The sequence below is a fragment of the Triturus cristatus genome, chromosome 1_1, assembly GCF_964204655.1.
Source record: "Triturus cristatus chromosome 1_1, aTriCri1.1, whole genome shotgun sequence".
NCBI lineage: Eukaryota > Metazoa > Chordata > Amphibia > Caudata > Salamandridae > Triturus > Triturus cristatus.
Genome location: NC_140579.1, coordinates 13,540,044 through 13,560,230, shown reverse-complemented (window position 1 = coordinate 13,560,230; position 20,187 = coordinate 13,540,044). Strand labels below are relative to the sequence as shown.

Here is a 20,187-nt window from a genome sequence, read left to right as displayed (position 1 = left end):
ACACCACACCCTCCAGAACCGGGCAGTAAACTGCGATACCCTATCCGAGACGATCCCCATCGGGAGTCCATGAAGTCGCACCACGTGTCTCAACAGGAGGGATGCCAATACCCCTGCCGAGGGGACTTGTTTACAGGCGATAAAGTGGCCCATCTTCGTAAGATAGTCAACTACAACAACAATGGCGGTACATCCCTGGTCCTTCGGCAGCCCCACCACGAAGTCTATGGAAATCCGTTCCCAGGGATTCATCGGGGTAGGAAGTGGCATCAGCAGTCCTTGTTGTCGCTGATGGTCGGGTTTCATCTGGGCACAAACTGCACATCTCTTCACCCATAGCAACACATCAGGTCGGACAGTAGGCCACCAAAACTGTCTCAGCACCCTCTCCAGGGTTTTTGTCCCTCCCATGTGCCCCGCGCTGGGCACTTCATGGCACCATGAGAAGACGAGCTTTCGGAGTCGTGACGTGGGGACTAACACCCGGGACCCCCACAAGGGAATACCCTGGAAAAGACGCCATTCCTTGTGGCTTCTTAACCACGATGACCAGGTGAAGGTTTGGATACCTTTCTTCACCCCTTGCAGAAAGGATTCGGTCTTCAGACTACCTATGACCTGATTCGGAGCGAGAATGGATTGCTCGGGAGACACCGTAGGGAGACATGGAGGATGTTGGCGCGAGAGAGCGTCAGCTTTTCTGTTCAGTGCCCCGGGACGATAAGTCACCACGAAATGATACTCAGCAAAAAAGAGCGTCCATCTCTTTTGCCTTGGCGACAGGTGGCGGGCTGACCGTAAGAATTGCAGGTTACGATGGTCCGTGTAAACGGTCACCTGGTGACGAGCCCCCATCAACCAATGCCGCCACTCCAAGAAGGCTTCGCGTATGGCGAGCAGTTCTTTCTCCGCGATGGTGTAGTTGAGCTCGGCCGGGCTCAGTTTCCTGGACATGAAGGCCACTGGATGGAGCAGCCCTGTCTCCTGCTGGCGCTGGGAAAGAACAGCTCCCACCGCTTCGTCTGACGCATCGGCTTCCACCAGGAACGGAAGCTCCGGTTGGGCATGGCGAAGGACGGGCGCGGAGGTAAACGCTGTCTTGAGCTGCTCGAAGGCCGTCTGGGCTTCTGGTGACCACAGGAAAGGCGTTCCCTTACGGGTTAGCTTGGTTAACGGGGTTACTGTTTGGGAAAAATGTTGGATAAACCTCCGGTAAAAGTTTGCGAAGCCGAGGAAGCTCTGCACGTCTTTCACTGAGGTCGGTTGTGGCCAATCGGCCACGGCTTTGACCTTCTGGTCGGTCATGATCTGCCCTTCGGGGGTGAGCAGGACGCCAAGGAACTCCACGGTGGTTACGTGAAACTCACATTTTGTGAGTTTGCAGAATAGTCGGTGTCGTTCCAGGGCTCCCAGCACGGATCGTACGTGCTCTTCGTGGTCCTTGGGATCCGACGAAAAGATCAAAATATCGTCGATATAGACCACGACGTATTTGTCCAGATAGTCCCTCAATACTTCGTTGAGGAAGTATTGGAAAGCGGCCGGGGCGTTGCAGAGGCCGAACGGCATCACTAAGTACTCGAATAGGCCGAATCGGGTCTTGAACGCTGTTTTCCACTCATCCCCGGCGCGTACCCGAACCAAATGGTACGCCCCTCGAAGGTCCAACTTTGTGTAAATCCGTGCTCCCCGGACTTGTTCCAAGAGAACGGGAATGAGTGGCAGGGGATACTGATTCCTGATGGTTATTGCATTGAGGGAACGGTAGTCTATGCAGCACCGTAACTCCCCGTTGGCCTTCGGAATAAAAAACAGGGGGGACGCCGCTGGAGAGCTGGAGGGGCGTATAAATCCCAGCTTCAAGTACTTGTCTATGTACTCTTTGAGATGACAGGTTTCTGGACCGGTAAGAGCATACACCCGGCTGCACGGGACGCTGGCTCCTGGGACTAGGTCGATGCGGCAATCGAATTCCCGATGGGGTGGTAGTTCTTCGGCTTGCTGTTTATCGAAGACCCCGATATAGGGTGCATAGCAGTTGGGGAGGACCACCTCCTTCTCCGCTGCAGTGGCCACATGGTGTGTGGTTCCATCGCCCGTCCCCAGAGGTTCCTTCATGAGATGGCAACGGGTTCGACAAAACGGAGAAACGAACGTAACCGTGTTCGTCGCCCAATGTATATGGGGTTCATGTAGCCGTAACCACGGCAACCCTAGGATGATCCTGCATCGAGGGGCTTGTATGATATTCAGGGTGAGCCACTCCCCGTGTTCTTTCCCTATTGTGACCCACAGGGGCGGAGTGACCTGTCGAATGGGGCCGGATTCCAACTCCTTGCCGTCGACAGCATACACCATTTCGGGGACGTCTTTGGAACGGAGGGGGATTCGCAGCCTCTCTGCTTCCTCGATATCCATGAAACATCCCGTGGCCCCGGAGTCGATCATGGCTCTAACCTCCAGCGTGCAGTCGTCAACCGTCACATGAGCGGTGATAAACACATGGTCGGGTTCTTGAGTGACATCGGCTTCCAGCGAAGGGATGAACTGACAGCTTGAAGGCGTCCCTCCTCCTTCCTTCAAGCACGGGGGTTTTCTGCCGGTCCCTCAGCGAGACTGGCCGTTGTTTGGCCCGGTCGGGGCCTACCGGTCTTCGGGCGCACCGGGCATTCGCGCAGGAAATGGCCCTTCTTCCCGCAGTAGAGGCAGAGGCCCTGCTTTCGTCGGTGGTCCCGCTCCGAAAGGGTCAGAGAAGCTCTCACCGTCCCAACCTCCATGGGGACGGGCCCGAAAGCAGTAGCGTCCGACAAGCGGGGTGGCTCGTATGGTGAGGGTGGCTTGTCCTTTCGTTTATGATCGCCTTTCCGTACCCGGAGGCGATATTCGAGCCTGGACGCCAATTCTATCATGGCCGCGCAGGTGAGTGGCTGGGGGTCGATCTGGGCGATCACATCCTTCAGCTCCTCCATGAGCCCTCTATAAAAGATCGCTGTCTGCTTCGTCTCCGGCCAATCGGTTTCTGCCACCAGACGGCGAAAGCTGTTGATGTACCCTAGGAAATCGGAGGGAATCCGCCGTAGGTCGAGAAGATCATGGTCGGCTGAAAAGGTGTCTGCTCTACGGTCGAAAGTTCGCTCAAATTCCTGCCGAAAGGAGTCCCAATCGTAGAGAAGGGCATCGTCTCGCCTTACTAAGGGGACCGCCCATTGTGCTGCTTCCCCGGTTAAGTAAGAGATGAGAAATGCTACTCGGGCCTGGTTCGTGGCAAACAGTTTAGGTTTGCAGTGAAAATTGAGTTGAACTTGGGTGAGGAAGACCTGTACTTTCCGGATATCCCCGTGGAACCTCTCCGGAGGGGCCAAGGGGACGTGAGCTGGCATCTCCACCACTACCTGCGGAGTGGTCACAGGAGAGGGCATCCCTGCGTCGAAGGGATTGCGTTGCAGGCGATCCAAACGGCCGTGCAAGGCGACTGAGTCCGCTCTGGATGCCGTTAATTCTAGCTGGATCTGGGTCAACAAGGCCATTACATTGTCTAGTGATGCCATGTTTTTGCGTCAACGAGATCAGGAGGAGAAATATTCGTGGGCCAATGATTCTGTCGTGGTCCCAGTGCTTCTTCTCCTCAGGATCACGTTGATGCTATGTGTGGGCCCCCCGCCCATCCGACCCCTGTCCGGTGCACGTGAAATACCCTCGGACGAGGAGACAGGTGGGCGAGGGAAGGTCGGGAAGGGACAGCAGGGGAGAGACCTGGGGTTTCTGTCTTCCCTATGGCCGCTCTCTGCGAGTCCCTCTCCGTTACTTCACGGATGGGACGAGGAGAGAGGGAAGGTCTCGCTCGCGCTCCTCGTTTATTCACGGGGAGGCGCCAGGAAAGGCTCGAGACAGCCTGCGGACTCAGGCGCTGCCACTCACGCCCAGGAACTCCGGGGGGCGGAGGAGCGCAGGAGCCGCTGCTGCTTGAAAGTGTCGAGGGGGCGCTGCCACTCACGCCTGGGAATCCGGGAGGCGGAGGAGCGCCGGGAGGTCCGTAGAAGTAGGTGGCGCTGCCACTCACGCCCGGGAAATCCAGGGGCGGAGGAGCGCCGGGAAGTCTGGAGGAGCAGAGAGTGCCTCAGGATCTGCTGAGGCGAGCCGGTGGAACCGTAGGCCTGCTTTCCTCCTCAGAGTCGTCGGGAGATCAGATGTCGAGAATCCACGTCGGGTCACCGGCTGGATGGAAGACAGGGAGTCGCGGGACGATGCAGGGGTTTCTTCGTAGCCGTTAGGATTCACTAGATCAAACGGGAATCATTGGCCCCGCCTACCAGGTTGCCGCGCCTTTTATACTTGCCCGGGGTGCGAAGACGTTTCTTCCGGCGGGTGGCCGCGGGGGCTGCTGGGATATGGAGTCTTATCCTCAGAGCCGCGCCGTCGGCCTCGGAATCATGACACTATGAGAAGGTGTGCAGAAGGAAAGGGAAACAACGCGCGGTGAAATTCGTGGCGCAGGATATAGGGGAAGAAGAAGACGGCCAGGAGGAAGACGACGAAGTCCTGTGTGTGGAAGACCAGGTACTGGGCATCGACGGGAGGAGAGCGCGCAAGCCCCCGTGCGACATGCTCATCGGAGGAGTTGGAATCACCATAGTGGCAGATTCGGGGTCTCCGTACACGATGGTCCAAAGATCAGTGTGGAACGAGAGGTTCAAACCCACACTCGGCTCGCGTCTAGAACCACCCGACATACAACCGGTCACCTACACAGGAGAACCCATTCCGATGGTAGGATTCAGGAGACTGCTGTTTCAGTTCAAGGAACGCAGCGCCCACTGTAAACTATACGTCGCGGAGAAGGGACCATCAGTCCTTGGGTGGATGGACCAAGGAGAGCTGGGCATACAGCTGAATCCAGGAGGGGACACCCAAGTGCTGGTGACTTTGGACGGAGAAGAGGCGACGGCAGCGAAATGGCAGGGCGGACACCCGAAAGTGTTCGGCGGCAAGATCGGTAAACTTGAGAAGTTCACCCACAAGATCGTCCTCAAGGAGAACGTCCGCCCTGTGGCGCACAGAGTAAGGAACATACCGATCGCTGTGAGAGAGGCAGTGCAACAGGAACTACACCGACTGGAGGACGGGGGAATCATCGAGCCGATTGACAGCGCGGAGTGGTTGGCGCCAATGGTAGTGGCCATGAAACCGTCAGGCAAGGTGCGCTTATGCGTGGATCTCTGAGAATTAAACAAGTGCATCGTGGTAGAGAAATTCCCATTACCGCGCATAGAGGAAATGTTGGCCCGCACGAAAGGCGTAAAATGGTTCTCCACCATCGACCTGCAGTCGGCATATCACCAGGTGGTGCTGCATGCCACGAGCAAGAAACTGACGTCATTCATAACGCCGTTCGGATGCTATCAGTTCTGTCGCATGCCCTTCGGACTGGCATCCGCTGCAGCAGTGTTCCAAAAGCTGATGGCCCGCCTATTCAAGGGTATAGAGGGAGTGCAATACTTCCAGGATGATATCCTAGTAATGGGGAAGGAGCTAGAAGACCACGACGAGAAGCTGGAAGCGGTGTTAAGGATCTTGGAGGAAAATGGTCTAACGGCTGAGTGGGAGAAGTGTCAGTTCGGAATGACATCAGTCACATACCTGGGACACGAGATAGGAGAACACGGGATAACACCGAAGAAAGGGAACGTGAAGGCCATCTGTGACGCGCCCCCACCCACATCCAAGGAAGAAGTAAGGTCCTTTCTAGGGATGGCGGAATACTACAGCAAGTTTGTCCACCATTTCGCCACGAAAACACACAACATGAGACAACTCACGAGGGACAAGACTGCGTTTGCATGGACGGAAGAAGCGCAAGGAGAGTTTGACATGGTGAAACGCGAAATCAGCCAGGCGATCCCGCTGCATGGGTACGACCCCCTGGGGAGATCCATATTGATGACGGATGCAAGTGAAAAAGGGTTAGGAGCGGTGCTCATGCAAGAAAGACCAGAAGGCGGGACGGAGACGATCAGCTTCGCGTCCAGGACATTGACGTCACCGGAACAAAAGTTCAGCGTGATCGAAAAAGAGATGCTAGCCGTGGTCTGGGCCATGGGAAAGTACCGCCAGTTCCTGTGGGGCACACGATTTCAAGTAAAGACGGACCACAAACCCCTAGTGAAGGTTCTGACGTCCAGCGGCCATGCTAGCGCCACACCCCGGATTGCAAAAATGACACTGAAACTCCTGGAGTATCGGTACGACGTGGAGTACATACCGGGCTCGAGAAACAAGATAGCGGATTTCCTCAGCAGGGCATCGGCAATGGTAGCCCTGACGGACGATCCGGAAAAGGCCATCAGTAGACAGGAGTGGGAAGAAGCGTACGCAGCAGATGGAGAGCTGGGCGACATCAAGAAGTACATCGTACAAGGGTGGCCGGAGAGGAGACGACAGAGGCCCAAAGTCCGGCAGTTCTACGAGGTTCGAGAGGAGCTGTCGATGGGGAACGACGGGGTGTTCGTATACAGAGGAAACAGAGTGATACCACCGGAGAACATAATACCGGATCTGCTATCCATATTACACGAAGGACACCTGGGAATCGTGAAGACGAAGGCCAGGACCAAACAAACGTATTGGTGGCCGGGGATGGATACGCAAGTAGAAAGGCACGTGAGAGACTGCGCGCAGTGCCAAGGAGCGGACAAGACACTAAAACCAATGAGGCCGGCTCTGGGGAAATTCACGAATCCCAGTAACCCATGGGAAGAGGTGGCTGTGGACATCTTAGGACCTATACTGGACGATCAGGGGATACCCAAATACCTATGTGTATTAGTGGACAAGTACTCAAAGTGGCCAGAGGTACACATTCAAGAGGTCATGGACACAGACGCAATATTGAGCTTCCTCAAGGCGGTATTCCTCAGGGAAGGCATCCCCAGAACTATAATCAGTGACAATGGTCCCCAATTCACATCGGACAAATGGTCCAAATTCGCAGAAAGGAATGGCATTCTACTCAGACACACGTCGATATATCGTCCGGCAAGTAACGGACAAGTAGAAAGGTTTAATAGGGTGCTCATGGGCTCCATACAGGCTGCCATCACGAGGGGCAAAGACTGGGAAAAAGAATTACAAAGCACCATCTGGGCATACCGCATCACCCCCACAGGTACGGGGTACAGCCCATTCCAAATCCTACGAGGACGGCAACCCTTCACCAGAGACAATGTTGCTTGGCAAGAGAAGACAATCACCAGCAAGTGGTCTCCAGCGGTGGTACAACACAACCTGGAGAAGGCACAACGCATTTACACGGAACACTACAACCGCAACAGAAAGGTGAAAGAGACAGTGTTGGAAAAAGGGGAGTGGGTCAGAGTGAAGCTGGCAGTTCTAAAGCGAAAGGGAGACAGCAAGTACTCCCCACCCCTACGAGTGGAAGAAGTGTACGACAGAGCAGCGTTGCTCAGTGATGGGAATGTGTGGTCCCACGACCGCATGGCCAAGTGCAACAAAATCTTACAATGGCCCCGGGAGGACACGGAAGGGGCAACACCAACATAAGGGGCGACAAGGGAATCAGGAGCTCCTAAAGGAGAGTGCGGAGAGAACAGGGGTGTAGAACAAGACGGCGAGAGAGACATACCGGAAGGATGGGCCCCGGAAGAAAGAGCCCAGGAAGACGGTGAGAACGGAGAGAGAGAGGGCCAGGACACTCTGGAAGGTAGAAGGGGAAGCCCTGTCGCAGAAGGAGGTCGAGAAGGACATACCACCCCGGTAAGACACACCCGGGTTGGGCGAGCAGTGGTGAGACCAGCCAAGTTCAGGGACTATGTAATGGACTGACCACCCGGTGAGGAACTTTGTGTGGTATGGTATAAAAGGGGGAGATATGTAGTGTCGCGGTCTAGTTGACGCGCACTACGTCAGGGCAGGAATGCGCGTAGCGGCCATATCGGACGCTACTGCGCATGCGCGAGGAGTCAGCGCGGCGCGAGAGCAGCGAACGGAGCTTGTTGCCCGGCGCTCTCTCGGTGAAGAGTTTACCTGGTGAATAAAGGCTTACTATAATTACCTGTCCTGCTTCCAGCACTTCCTTGGGGGGCATCTACGCCATACAGGCAACCTACATCATTACATTGGTAAAGTGAAAGCGTTGTGAATATGTAAAACGTTAAAATTCGGAAAAGGAAGCGCTGCAATTTGTTAAAGTGAAAGCGTTGTGGCATGTAATAAGGCATATATTGTAGAAAATAATTTTTGTTTGATAAAGTGAAAGCACCTAGAATGCAAGAAGTCACACCCGCAAAGAAAGTTTTGCGTTTTGCTAAAGTTCAAGCGTTATGTAATCTAAGAAGTTACATATCCGCTGATAACATTACCAATACCATTACTGAGCAGCGAGTAGGCTCAAAAATAGTTTCAGACACCAGTGCTTATCATTAACCGCAAAACAGCCATTGGCCTGCGACAACAGCACTATGAGGTATGTGACTGGTGGTGAATGTACTAGATATTCATTTAACACTAGACCGAGCACAATAACTACCAAATCCGAGCGGCAGCCATGTTGAGTGATTATAACCTCAGCAGTATCCTACAGGGGGATTTGTCGTGTTACGCTACACTAAGATGGCGCGTTCCGTCCTACCCCACTGTCCTGTTTCACGGATGTGAACACCGGCTTCAGTGATGTTCGTTCATGGTGCTGAGCGTGCTGCTCAAGCTGCTGCAGAGACAGACCTACACATGTCTATCCCACAGGCATGGGCTCTACCTTCTATTCAGCTGACGGGGGGCGTGACAGAGACTACAGACCAAAGCCTTTAACGATACTGGACACGGAACAGGTTATCGTTACTGGAGACCTTATTTACAACTCGGGGCGTTCCGTTTACAAGCTTTGCTATGTGATACAGTTGCTTTAACTGAAACAGTCACTACAACTCCCAGACTGCAGTGTATTGTTAAGTGTCAGCTGAGGGCAGGAGACAGGACGTCCAGCCTTCATGGGCGATCTAGCTACCCAAATTATGGAACACATATTCCCAAGTCCGGTGACACGTCCTCAAAGTACTTCAAGGTGCACCCCCAGGCCTTGGGGTGTTATGTTATGTTATGTTATCTGGTGTTTTATTGAGCGCTCAGCTACTCAAGCAGAGTGTCCCGGCGCTGTGTACTGCTGGGGAACCCATCCTGGCTTTCCCTGTGAGATGGTCCCTTACTGGGCATCACCAAGGTGAAGACCAAGCATCCCCGGCACTGGTGGGGCCGTAAGTGGAGATTAAGCAAGCTATTGCCCAGAGTTGCTGAGTGTGATCCATGATTAGAGTAGGCACCGAGGCGAGAATTATCGAGTCCGCTGACCTTGGCCCAAGACCCTGCCGCGTCGGGAATCGAACCCTGGTCCCTGACCGACCTCTGCTTCCGGGTCTGCCGCCTTTAACCAGTGAGCCACACCACCCCAGGCACTGACTGTAGTCCTCGAAAGAGGTTTCCAATGTTGTAAGCAAGTGGTTGTAAGTTTTTTGTTTTCAAAGAACTTTATTGAGCATTCAAATTTTTCATCAATGACGTTTTTTAATCCATAACGAAAATCATATACGCTTAAATAGCTGATTAGCTATGTATTCCGAATGCATTTCGGCATTCATGCCTTCGTCAGGGGAAGTCTATGAATAATAAAAGTTGTAATGAGTATGCTGTGCGAGGATTAGTTTTCACCCATGCATTGTGATATGGGGAAACGAATCGTGAGCGATGTAGACAGCGCGGCGAAAAAAGTGCGGGGACGATGTAGATAAGTGGTGATCCGTTGTTCCCAGGGTAAGTGCTAATATTAAGCTACGGATATAGTGATTTGGAAAATACTTCAGTGATATTGTGGGAAAAATCGTGAGAAGAATAGTAATGGAGTATTAATAAAAGCGGTGATGGTTTCATAGGGATTATCGACGAAGGTGCGTGTAACAGGTTATGTGAGCAGGATAGAAAGTTAAAAAACTAACACGAGTCTGAATATTAGTATTACACTTACCGAGTGTAAGGCGCATTTCCGTACGAAGCCGGTGGTGCGCGGGAAGTTTGCTAGCGGTGAATTGGATGTGGAAGTTTATGATGTGACGTCAATGGGAGTGTTAGATAGAGAAAGAAGACTATAACGGTGTAGATGTGAAAAAAGACTTCGAAAGCAATATAGTGGATGAGGTTAATAGTGCACGAACGGTGTGTGGATACTGTGTGGATGATAAGGTGTACTGAAAAATAAAAAGTTTAAAGAAGTTTAAAGAACCCTGAGAATTTCCAATTTTCATAATGACGCGGTGGGGCAATGCGTGTGCGATATAAGCAATGTGTTGATAAGGAACAAAGAAAATGTAAACAATCACAATGATAAAGATGGGTTGTGTTACACGTAGGAACAAGAACATCAAATTTAAGTTTAAATGTTAAAACAAGAATCAAACTAAAAATGAGCGAAATAGAATCCTTGGTTGATGATGTGTGGAAAAATAAGTCATGTTAACCGAAGAGTTCTAAACTGATTAAGCAATTAAAGATAACATGCAAATTCTGTGCGATCATTCATTCCGAATGGTTTCATGGTGTTTAACCCCTTCGCTGCTGCGGACATTCCGCTGCAGCGCTGGGGGGGGCAGGGGGGCAGCGCGGTGGGCCTGTGCTCATGACGGAGCCGCTCCGTCATGAGCCACAGTTGAGCTGTGCTCATGACGGAACGGTTCCGTCATGACTCCGCCCATTTGCGTTGTCCCCCCGCACAGGCGGGGAATCAGCGCCGCGCAGGCGGAGCGGCCGCCAACAGGATTGTCATGACGGAACCGTTCCGTCATGAGCACACGGCAACCGTGGCTCATGACGGAACGGTTCCGTCATGAGCGGGGAAGGGGTTAAGAGATAAATCCAATAATTTTCTCGTTGCAGTAAAAAGTTGTGATTGTCCCGTCCTTCTTTTTTAACAATGGTCTCCAGAATGCAAAATTTTAACTGGCTGACGTTGTGTCCGGCTTCCACGAAGTGCTGTGCGACTGATGATTTCATCTGTTTGGTTCTAATGTTAGATTTGTGCTCATTGAGTCTGGTTTTTATTTTCCTTTCAGTTTGTCCAATGTAAATCTTGCCACAGGGGCACTTGAGCATGTAGACTACATTAGAGGTGTCGCATGTCGCGGTTGTTTTGATTTTGACTTTGTGCCCTTTCATAGGGTGTGTGATGTATTCGCCTTTTATGATGTTGTTGCAACTGTTGCAGTTTAAACATGGGATAGTTCCCTTAAACGTAGAGTGAATAGGTGGTGGTACTGATTGTTTAAGCATTTCCCCGATGTTTTTATTTCTGGTGTAGGCGAAGATCGGTTCTTCATCAAAAATGTGGTTGAAATCCTGTTCCAATTTAAGGAGTTGGCAGTGTTTTTTGATAATGCGTTTGTAGGTGACACTCATGGTGGAGTATTTGGAAACTACTGTAATTTGGTTCTTGACGGGTTTGGATTGAATTGTGAGAAGTTCATTACGGTTTTTGGTGGTTGAACGTTTTATTGCTTCTTGTAGTACCTGATCTGGGTACCCACGAGACCTGAATCTTTGTGTTAAGGTGTTAAGTTGATCGATGGCTTTATTGGGGTTAGATACAATCCTTTTTACCCTGAGCATTTGGGAGTATGGGAGGTGTTGTTTGAGAGATGGAGGATGAAAACTCTGGTAGTGAAGAGTGTTGTTTCTATCCGTGGCTTTTCTGTATAAGTTGGTTTCAAATCCAGTGGACGTTTTGTTGATGTTAACATGCAGGAACGTGATTGTGTGTCGATGAATGTTTGAGGTAAACTGTAAGCGGTGATCAATTTGGTTGAGTTTGTCGAGATGATTCTCAAGAATGTGCACTGGACCCTTCCATATGATGAATATGTCGTCAATGAATCTTAGATATAATTTTAGATGGGTTGTTCATGATTGTATGGTGAGAATGTGATCTTCTTCAAACTGATTCATAAAGATATTGGCGTATGCTGGGGCGGCACAATTTCCCATAGAAGTACCCGTTAGTTGTTGGAACCATTCATCGTTATGTTGGAAATAACTGTGTAGGAGGGTGAATTGCATCAGTTCCATTAGGAAAACTTGTAATTCGTGTGGATGACTGGAATGCAATAGAGCTTGTTCGATGGCTTCCAGACCTGGTTGGTGGGAGATGGAAGTATATAGTGAGTTGACGTCCACGGTGCATAGGGTAATGTCTTCATCTTCTGTAATGATGATTTGGTTTAATTTAACCAAGAAGTCAGTGGTGTCTTTGATGAAAGATCTCATGGTGTTCACACTGGGTTGAAGATGGCGATCTAAATATTTGCCCACGGGTTCGTGTAAACTTCCTTGAGTAGTGACAATTGGTCGACAGGGCGGTTCGATGGGATTTTTATGGATTTTGGGTAGAACATTTATTTAAAATCGCGAACCACCGTCCTCAAAGTAAACATATTCCCAAGTCCGGTGACACATAAAAAACAAGCGTTTGCCATGCGCGAGCGGCTGGAGATGCAATATGTGGTGGGGGAGGGGGAGACGCGGGAGTTGTGTGTGCGCGTGCGTCATCGTGATCGCGATTGCTCTGAAAGCGAAAGTGATCGCAATCGCGATGACGCACGAGTTTTCAAAGTGCTGCTGGCGACCGGCTGCGCGCGTGCACGATCGCGTGAACGCAAGCGTTAGGCCAGCCAGCAGCACTTTGAAATTCCCACATACAAAATGTCTCTTCGAGCCAGCGCATGCGCTGGGCTCAGCGAGACCTAAAAAAAATAGATGGTGTACAATAATGTTAATTCTTCCATTAATTGCTATCAGCAGTTATCCCTTTCATTGATATTTGCATATAAAATTATCTGCAGACTAGGATAGAAGGATTGCAGACAAAGAACACTCCTTCCCCCGATGAAGACTTCAAAAAATCAGTTTGAATGTAATTTGCAGCTAATCTTCTCTTCTGTGGCTGTTATGAAAATGAGATGTTTCTTTTCATATACATACTACAGGGCTACTTTAAGAATTGACTAAATTACCTCAAAATTACTTTTTTTGATCTGTGTGGAACGGTGATGTGTTTCAGTCATGTTAGGGATTTTTACGTATATTTTTAATATGTTTGTCCAATAGATTCTGATACTTTGAAAAATGTTCTTTGGTCTTGGCCATAGTATATGTTGATCGCGCCTCCGAGAACATTATGGTATTCAAAAGAATAGAGATTATTTCGCCACCCTGGCTATATGAACTTATGAATCATAGGTTTATTGTGTAGATAAAGTGGCTGGAAAGGCTGAAGTAATTCCCCTTCCAGGATGGGAAGGGGAACGTATTACTCCCACATTTGATGGGGGTGAAGATAAAGGGCTTTTTGCAGTGAAAATACGTTTTAAAAAAATTGATTTTGCACTGATGGCTCCATTCCCTCTGTAGGAACTCTGTGCTATATAGTTTCTGCACAGAGATTAGTAGCCTGTGGGAAATGCCGCAAGACATTCTAACTAGATTCCTGCATATGGCTGAGCTGTCCAGCCACATGAGTGGGAATATCTACTATAAAAAACTGTAAAAGTAGGTTTGGTGATGTAAATCTCCGCCCATAGTTTTAAGTTTTTTTGAAAATGTGGCATGTGTTGGGCCCACCTAGAAGTATTCTGGGCATTCCTTTTAAAGATATAAACCAGACTAGACTTTGAATTTATTTCTGTGAAATTGCTTGTGTTGCTGTTGCCTCCTAGAGACAGCTTTGACTGCTTGCCCTTACTGCCCACGGAGAGTCAAGTGTACAACGGGAGAAAACAGCAGCCACAGGCGCTAGTAGTAAATGGCAGATGCCAAAGTAGATTCTGCCAGTAACTACTGACTGATATGGAGCACAGGCCTCACACGTCCCTCTTATGAGATTTAAGGAATGCTTGGTAATGACCACCCCGTCTTCTCATTTACCCCCCCCCCCCTTCCCTGAAGATGTTCGTCTAGTCGTTGTATGTTGGCGCTGTACAACCCAGCACTGGGAGCTGAGGCAGGCATGCTCTTGGTCACCGCGTCCTCCGTTTAGATCCAAGTGGCTGCGTATTCCGTGTGCAATGGTGCCTTAGCATAGGTCGAGAAGCGATTAAGGTCATGCATGTACTTACTTCTGTGCATATGACTGCCCTCCTCTGCCACAGGTACCAGGGCCATATTGGCGCATCTATAATTGTGGGCGGCGTGGATTGCAAGGGGTCCCACCTGTACACCATCTACCCCCATGGATCCACCGACACGCTTCCCTTCGTCGCCATGGGTAAGACATTCTTTCCTGTACTGTAAGCATGACTGAGGTGTTTGAGTAATGGACAGTGCACCATGGTGGAGAGAATGCCTTTATGACAATTACACAAGTAGACATAGTACTCTAGAGACTTATAGATAGATTAATGCACACTAATGGATGGACGTGCATAAGAGAACGAATGACCGACCGAGAGGCAGACAAACACACACGGCCATGGATGGAGAGATGAGCAGACACAGAGACTGACAGATACACCGTTTGATAGATGACAAATTCATAAATGTAGACAGATCAGACATACATACTGTACATCTGGAGCTGTCTGTAGATGATGAGGGGTGACTTGTCACTAGATGCTGGTTCTAATCCGTTCTCATCTTGCGGCCACAGGTTCCGGATCAGATGCTGCCATCGCTGTATTGGAAGATCGCTTCAAGCCCAACATGGAGGTGAGAGTTTCTGCCCATGTAGCAATGATTTTCACTAGTGTCGCTTTATCACCCAGTGCACAGAAGGAGCGGTGATGATTGTGCTTCACACATGTGGTAATACACCAGCGCTATCAGTATTACAGAGGGGGCTGCGGGCCCTTCTGTAATGCCAAAGTGCCCCAGGGACACACAAAGCGCTGGCACACGCCTGTGGTAATACGGCCTCTGGTGTAGAGATCCTTGTAAAGCCTACAGGTCACCAGTTTTCAGTCCTGGAAGGTTAACTAAGCTTTAGATCTTTCAGAAGCTAACAAAATGGACACTATTAAGTTACTAATAACACTTTTTATTTACAAAATTCACTTTGAGACGTGCAGTGTATAAATATTTTATAGTATAATATAATACAATGTGACGCTATATTATATATGCTAATCTCACTTTGAGATTATTTGTAATATCAGATGCATGCTGAAGTCAGAAATCACCTGTAATACCAATATTATGTCACTTCTAACAACTTTGTATTAGTTGTATAGCCATGATTTGAATTCCGACTACGGACTTGCAATTTGAAAAGACACTTCATCGGGTTGTTGGTCAAAAAAACTTTCTTCCAACCCGGTTGTCGTGAGCAATTTTCACCACATATCTTTGCTCCTATTGCCATCCAAAGCAATCGAAAAGCATACTCATGCTCAGGTTTATTTTTTGTTGAATTCAAATCTTTCCTGGACTCTAATTAGTCTGGTTTAAGACCATTTCATAGCACTGAACCTGCTTTACTGTTTGTCACTGAATCTGCTTTCCTGTGTCACTGAATCTACTTTCCTGTGTCACTGAACCAGCTTTACTGTATGTCACTGAATAAGCTTTCCTGTATGTCACTGAATCTGATTTCCTGCACGTCACTGAATCTACTTTCCTTTCGTGTATGTCACTGAACCTGCTTTACTGTAAGTCACTGAATCTACTTTCCTGTATGTCACTGAATCTGCTTTCCTATATGTCACTGAATCTGCTTTCCTGTATGTCACTGAACCAGCTTTCCTGTATGTCACTGAATCTACTTTCCTGTGTCACTGAATCTGCTTTCCTGTATGTCACTGAACCAGCTTTCCTGTATGTCACTGAATCTGATTTCCTGTACGTCACTGAATCTACGTTCCTTTCGTGTATGTCACTGAACCTGCTTTACTGTAAGTCACGGATTCTACTTTCCTGTATGTCACTGAATCTGCTTTCCTGTATGTCACTGAATCTGCTTTCATGTATTTCACTGAATCTGCTTTCATGTATGTGACTGATAATCTTAAACTTGCAGTGGATCGGGGAGTCCTGGCTCCCTAGATCCTCCTGGATATCTCGGCAGCTATTGTGTCCCATATTATTATTCTTCTTTTATCTTGCATATTGTGGCTCATACTCAACATTGATAAGACTTATAATGATTGCCACCCCCCAGTGCATGGTCAGCTGCTTTATGACCACCTGAGGCTGAGTACTCTACCCTCCCATACTCACTCTGTCAAAACATGGGAGTTTGCTTTGATCCCACTCTGCCATTTTGCACCCAGCAGATTCTTTCATCTTCAGGTCATCCAAAGTATTATTCTTTTTCTTCCAAAGGACCCCCACAGTGCCATGGTGCAGTCCATTTTTATGTCTGAGCTTGAACATGCATCTCTCCTCAGCCTCCTCTGCCCTGCCGCTGTCTCTTCTGGTCCCCGCTCTTTGCCCTGGTTTCCTTCGGAAGTGGTAGGCGTCTGTGGTCCTCTGCCTCTGTTATGGGGCTTGTCATGGTTTAGATCCCAAACATATTTTTTAAAAAACAAACAAAAACTGGTCATGTATCAAACATTCCACACCCTATGCTCTCAGGCTCAACTGTATTCCAAAAGTCCATAAACTCCATTCTGAATGCAGAAATATTGACTTTCCGGCCACTGGTTGCGGCTATCATAAACCAGGATCTCATCATCAGGTCTCCTGATAATGATCCTAAGTTTTTTTGCATTCCTGATTCTGTGCACTGCTTCCTCCATTAGCTTCAGGACACTTTTAGTGGTAATAGCGCGCAGTATAATTGTATATTGTGTTTATCAAGTGGAAGTCATGTGCCGGCAGGACTAGCAAGTGCCGCAGAAGAGACACTGTGCATGCTGTCCCCTCGTAGACAGGCCATGCGGCACAAAGTTGGAATGGAGTGGGAGGCTAAGGGCCAGGGTGATTGCTGGGTAAAGTCTGTGGTGTAGAATTTAGAAGCGAAGAACATCTGTACTCATCACTGCTAAGTAAGATCATGAACTGGGCAGATGTCACTCCCTTCTCAAACCACCAAAAAAACAGAAGCATGTGTCACTTACTCCCAGCACTATCTGATGAACCAGTCCCCAGCAGAGCTCTTGTAAATAGCCAAGGTGAATGCCTGATGATTGCAGATTGCCAGATGTGGTTGCGGGAATCCGCTTTGCTATGTCTGCTGCGGGCTGGGATTGATGGGACAATGAGAGGCCTAGTGCCTATGTGTAGGATGTTTGGCTTCTCTTCCCTCCACACCATGTGATTTGTTTTGAGTATAAGCCGGGCTGTCCCAGCAGAAGGTAAGTGAGTGAATGCTGATCTACAATACTATTGTCTGGAATACGAAGCTGTCCCTCCAGCATGTGTGTGATAGTAGATTATTCCTAGAACGCGTCTCTCCGCCGTACAACTCTGCATCTCTTTTCCTAATGTGTGTTCCTGGAGTTGTACCTCTCTTGCTTATTGCTTTGCCTTCAGACTCACTACGGGTACACAGGATCACATAGAAGTGACATCCAATTTCACTGCTTCTATTGCCTTTTCTTCCCTTTTGCCATTTTTCGGTCCACTTCATCGCTCACAGCGTGAGGATGCCAAACAGCTGGTGCGGGAGGCCATTACTGCTGGAATCACATGTGACTTGGGATCCGGGAGCAATGTGGACTTGTGCATCATCACCAAGGAGGGCACGGAGTCTCTGCGTGGGTATGACAGCCCAGGCCAGAGCGGGCACAGGTGAGCCTGAAACAGTTCTGCTCCTGAGCATCTTTACTCATGCATATCCCTAATAGACTCTTGGCAACTTGTAGCTGGTCTTTTCTTAAAGGGTTATAATTGTGAATTCTTCCTGTGAATTCTGCTGCGGGAAATGTTACCCCAGTATGTAGTTAGCAGTGCAATGTGTCTCCAGTGTGAAGCTGTGCTTCCCCCTTGTCTGGAAGAGCAAAACAGTAGAACTCTGATTGAGACCACTTGAGAAATTAATGTGTCTGGATAAGCGGTTTGTTGGATCTTTTTAGATGGTGTTTGTACCTGTGACCCCTACAATTGCTCCATTTGAAGGAATCCTGTCTCCACCGTCATAACAATGTGTTTCTGTGCTCCATGGATCGATGTCGAGTTATCACAAGTGTCTAACTCAAGTCCTCTGAACCTGTTGTTTTCCCAGGCTTGGGTCTTAACGTTACCGGAAGGGGACCACCGCAGTACTGACGAAAACCATCACGCCCCTGGAGCTTGAAGTAGTGGAAGAGGTGGTGCAACCCATGGACACAGAATGAAATCCACTGTGAGCTTTCATCAGTCCTAAACTAGAGGTGTATAAATGAGTCTATCTTCCCCAGCCAGGAGCAGAGGCATGACTGTCCCCCAGCCCTACAACACAGGGTTGCAACTTTCTCAATCCGGTGCCAGCTGTAGGCTAGTGGTGTCTGGCTCGCTTGCTCCATCCAAGAGCTGCCTCTATGCAATTTCTGTGTCATCAGCCAGACCTGGCAACAGGTGCACAAATCTTTCTACCATCCCTTATCCCTTCTCTAAATATATGAGGTCTCCGCACATTATATCACGAGCTGCGTGACGACATGCAGCTCCGTCCTTTCGTCTTTGAGCAGCCCTCCAAGTTATGCTGCTCTTTTCATCCTCCCTTACAGCTCAGAACCTGTGGGCTGGATTGTACACCTCATTCTATCCACCTTCAGTCCTAGGCCTCTGAGGAACAGCTACTCCCATCCCCAATGCCTGGTCAGAGGAGCGCAACACTCCTTGGATTATCCACACGACCTGGGCCACAACTGTGAGGTTCCCTCCATTTTTACATAGCCATCAGAGGTGTGCAGCTCCTTCAATGCTCCTCCTCCCCTAAACTTAGAAGAGTGTTTTCTTTCTTTGAATCCACCCACAGGTCCAGAGGTATACAGTTCAAGCTCTCCTCCCCGAGACACAGTGGTGCAGCTAACTTGCATTACACCCATGAGTCCCCACATGAAATTGCTACCCTCTGTAGAAACATCACACTTAGATTACATTACACTCTTTTTCTTTTCCTTTCTATTCTTTTATTCAATTATTTTTAAAGGTTTTTTTGATTAATTGTATAAAAAAAAATCTTATTTTAGACAAAATTTGACATCTTGTTGCTTTTTGGGATATGTACCAGTTCCTCAATAGATAAATCCCAAACATTGTCATGGAAAACAAAATACACAACTAATATTTGATTGATTCACTGTTCTTCAGAAATAGATGTTCAAGGCATATAAGCTGTAGATTGTATACTTGAGCATAGATCGCCACCTGGTGTTGGGCTCGGATGTTTGCAGTTTGTTTTTGTCGAAGAGGTCTCTGTAGTCACGGGATAGGTGACTCCTCCTTATGGTGATTGTGCGCATGGGCATCGACTCCATCTTCAGATTGTTTTTGTCCGGTTTGGATGTAAAATGCTGCGCTCCGGGTCGGTATCGTATTCGATTCCCCTTCGACGCACAATCCTTCACCGCTCAACGGTATTGTTTTTGATCGTGCTCCCCAACACAAATCTGAACACCTTCGATTACGGTCGTCAACGCAGGCCGTTGGGCCAATCCACACCATCAGACCCTTCAGCTAATGTAAAGAACTCCATTCAAAAAATGCCCCCTATGTGGTGCCAAATTTCCACACACTGATCTCCACGAGGTCTGTAACCTTTGCCTCTCTCCAGAACACGAGGACAAAGATTGCCCGGCCTGCGCTTCATTCACTTCGAAGAAAACCATACGTGATCACCGGGCTCGACGTCACATAATGTCTCGATCCACTACCACGGTGCCGGACGACATCTTCGATGCAGGCCCTGATGCTCCAGAGGAACAAGAACCGGAAAATGAGGACATCAGCGTCTCCGAGGCCGACGAATCAGAAGCCAAAGATCAGATGGTTACTCCCGGGCAACAAACTGTGAGTACCGACATTGACACCCCTTACTCTTCTCAAAAACATAAGGCTCCGGTAACACCTTCACCTTCCGGCTCAGATCGACACCTTGACAGAACTGCTGATGCCCCGCCTTCAGGCTCGGCTCCGAAGTCCAAAGACAAGCCTTCAGGCGACTCAGGACCGAGCCAGCCACGTATCGGTACCGAAACCCAAACATTCGGCACCGAAATA

At 49.2% G+C, this 20,187-nt stretch overlaps 1 pseudogene; it reads left to right on the top strand.

Moving 5' to 3' along the window:
- Window positions 1–18,839, top strand: part of LOC146869131 (proteasome subunit beta type-7-like) — a 78,578-nt pseudogene extending 59,739 nt beyond the window's left edge.
- The last annotated feature ends 1,348 nt before the right edge of the window (window positions 18,840–20,187 follow it).